Here is a 3788-nt window from a genome sequence, read left to right as displayed (position 1 = left end):
GTAAAACTGAAGGAGTTCATCAGATTCAAACCACTGTTATATGAAATGTTAAAGGGATTTGTTGAGGAGAAGGAGGATCAAATCTATGAACATTAACTTGAAAACTGTATCACAACAACCGACAACAGAAGCTAGGGAATTGAAACAAAGGCAGACTAAGTAGGCAACGAGAGTGTGAAAAGAATTATAGATATGGGGAACATTTTGGGGGAAGGTCAGTGGGGAGGGGGAAGGTGGGAAAGGGAGGGAGATGATGTAGGAATTAAGAAGCATAGTACGAGGGAGTGGAGTAGATAGAAAGATGTTGAGAAGAACTATATGCACAACCAATGGGCATGGACTAAGGCGGGGACAGCTGGAGGGAGAGGGGTCACTGGATGGAGGGGAACAAAGGGAAAAGAAATTGGGACAACTGTAATAGCATAAACAATAAAGCATATTAAAAATATTAAATCGAAATAAAATACTGCACACTGCTTATAGTAGGTTTTTTTTTTTTTTTTTTTTTTTTTTTGCGGGCGAACACATACATTACACTGAAAATGAGATGTACACTTGAGCTCGTTTGCCTATGTGAGATTGTACATGGCACACGATTAGCTGATTGATGAAAGGTGACCAACCAGAGAATTGTCTTATGTATCCCGAGCGCTGATTGGCTCAGTAACCGAAACACCAGTCTGTCTGCTATCCTGCACTGTGTGCATATGTTCAGCATCTCGCCTTGTCCCCTTCACTCCTACCTCCGATTGCTGTGTGTAGTTTTGCTCTGCAGTGTTGTGTTTTGTGAAATTTTCCTTAAAGACTGAATTTATTGCAAGTCGTTTGATGCCACCCAAACGTTCTGCATCTTCTAAGGATTCTGGCTGTGAACCTAAGCGCCAGAGGAAGATGCTTACCATAAAAGAGAATGTAGAACTTCTCGACATGTTGAAGGAAGGGAGAAGCTATGCATCTGTTGGCCATCATTACGGGATCAATGAGTCTATGGTTCACTATATAAAGAAGGATGAGAAGAATATCAGGTCTATGGCATCAGTGACTTTCAACAAAACAGCAAAGAGGGTGGTTACTTACTACAATAAGATTATTGTGGAGATGGAGTCTGCATTATCTGTGTAGATAAATGATTGCAGAAAGAAGAATATCTTGCTGGATACAAACACCATCTGGGCGAAGGCCAAGCAAATTTATGATTGTTTTGCAGCAAAAAGGGATGATCACAACAGTGATGACAATGAAGAAAAGGATGACGACGACGACGCTGAAGCAGGACCTTCGAGTGCTTCTCCAACCAGACCAACCCCATTAAGTGCCAGTAAGGGCTGGTTTGACAAATTTCAGGAACGCTTTGGACTCAAGAGCATTTCTCTGCACAGAGAGGCTGCCTCTGCAGATAAAGCTGGAGCTGAGGAGTACGTGAACAACACGTTCAAAGACATCATTGAGGAAGGAAGCTATAAGCCTGAACAAGTTTTCAACCTGGATGAATGGGCTTATTCCAGAAAGAGATGCCATTTTGCACTTTATTATGAAGGAAGCAGCAAAAGCCTCTGGTTTCAAGGCCCAAAAAGATAGGGTAACTTTAATCAGGTGTGGAAATGCTGTGGGCTTTATGACAAAGCCAGGGCTTATTTATAAGTCCAAGAACCCAAGGGTCCTAAAAAACAAAAATAAGAATGTGTTGCCTGTGTACTGGATGCACAACCCTAAGGCTTGGATCACAAAACTCTTCACGACTGATTGGTTTCATCAATTTTTTATCCCAGAGGTTAAGGTTTATCTGGCAGAGAAAGGCCTTGATTTCAAAGTGCTTCTGATAATGGGCAATGCTGGAGGCCATGCTGTCGACCTGATGTATGATGGCGTCCAGATAGACTTCTTGCCGCTGAACACCACATCGCTCATTCAGCCAATGGGTCAAGGCATTATTTGTGCTTTTAAGGCGCTCTACACCTGAAATGCCCTGCAAAACCTTGTTGAAGCTATGGACTCAGATGAAGACTTCTCACTAAAGGCATACAGGCATGAGTACTCAATTGCATCATGTCTCCAAAATATTTAAAAGGGCATAAACGAGATGAATAGTGAGACGTTGAATGCCAGCTGGAAAAAATTGTGCCCAGAAGTGATCCATGATTACAAGGGATTCTCTCCTGATGAAATCCATCACTCTGTGGTGGATAAGGCCATGAAGCTGGCAAAAATACTAGGAGGAGAGGGCTTCAGTGACATGACTACTGAAGATATAAATACCTTGATCATTGTGCACTCTCAACCATTGACAGATGAAGACCTGGAGGAGCTGACTAAGTCAGCAAGAGAAGAAGAGGATGAGTAACAAGATGAACAATGGGCTGAAGAAGAGGAGGAGGTTGGCCTAACACTTGATTGTCTTACAGCCATGGTCAGAATGGCCAAAGAACTTCAATGAGTGGCTGAAGAATGGGACCCCCATAAGGTTCATTCATTGCAGTTTGCAAATTCAATTGACAGTGCCATGTCAGTTTACAAAAACATTCTCAATCAGAAGCAGAAGCGGCACCAGTAACTCCCTATAACTATGTTCATCACTCGAACGAAGAGGTCGGTTACGCCTATGCCTTTAGCGGAAGTAGAAGTTACGGATGAGGCCGAAGATACTACTGCACCACCTGAAGAAGCGCCTGATGAAGTGGTGCCTTTAGAAGAGCTGTAATGCTCTTCTTTGCTGTGCAGTACATTCATCTCATCTTCATCACCTTCATCATCATCAGTACTGCTCAGCTAATTCATCATCTTCATCATTCAAGTTGTAGTATACTTCACTGGTGAGCACCCATATAAAATTTTACAGTCCTGTATACATATGCTTATGTATGTTAAAGTTATGTAGGTTTAAAAGTGTAGAATATGTTTAAGAACATAAGTAGTTTATAAAAGTGTGGAAAAGGTTAATAAGGGAGTGGGAAAGTTTAATAAGGGACTTAGAATGGTTTATAAGTGTGTGGGAAGGGTTTATAAAGCCTTAAAATATATATAAATACTAAAATAAATGTAAGGTTCCTACTTTGTGGATTTTCACCTATTGCGGGGGGGCGGGGGCGGGTTGTCTAGAACATAATACCTGCAATACATGAGGGAATATTGTACTCATAACTGACATTGTTACAGCTTACCTTGTATCTGCTCATTTTTTGTTTACTTAAACTCACAAACCCTGGTCCTTTCAATATTAACAGGAACCTTTGACTTCTATTTCTTGCCTCTGGTTGCCACATACCAGTGTGTCTCAACACATCTTTTGAGAACTACAGACTTAGAGGAGCAGGTGAGTGGAGAGATGTTCCTGGCCTGGTTAGGGATGGGTTGACCTCCCGGGGCTCCTGTCTGGCTTGGCACCAGTGTAAATATCTGCCTGCATCCACATTCAGATCCTGTCTGCTTTTCTTTACTGCTGCCACTTGGAAGATTGTTCCCAAGAGTGACACCCTCCACTTAGTCCTCCAGAAGTCCCAGTGCCCTCTGGTGTGCTCCAGCACCCTCTTTCCCAGGCACAAACAGTGGTACGGTGCTTCCCACAGTGTTCCCAGGGAAAGTCTCCAGGCTTCTGGGAGTGCTCACTGGTCTGCAGGCACCTCAATGGCTGTTCTTTCTATGGCCACAGAGCTGTCTCATCCGTAGGAGTCACTTGTCAGAGAAAAGGAGGGCATTCAGTAAGTTCTTCAGAGGCAGCCAGGTACTCTGCTTCTCCCCAGTCCTGCCTCTGCAAATCTACCAGGCCTCTCTTTACATCTGTCTGTTATCCA

This window comes from Furipterus horrens, unplaced genomic scaffold, assembly GCF_987537825.1.
Source record: "Furipterus horrens unplaced genomic scaffold, mFurHor1.1.pri manual_scaffold_13, whole genome shotgun sequence".
Taxonomy (NCBI): domain Eukaryota; kingdom Metazoa; phylum Chordata; class Mammalia; order Chiroptera; family Furipteridae; genus Furipterus; species Furipterus horrens.
The sequence above is the reverse complement of the archived record's forward strand: the minus strand, read 5'-3'. Positions refer to the sequence as shown.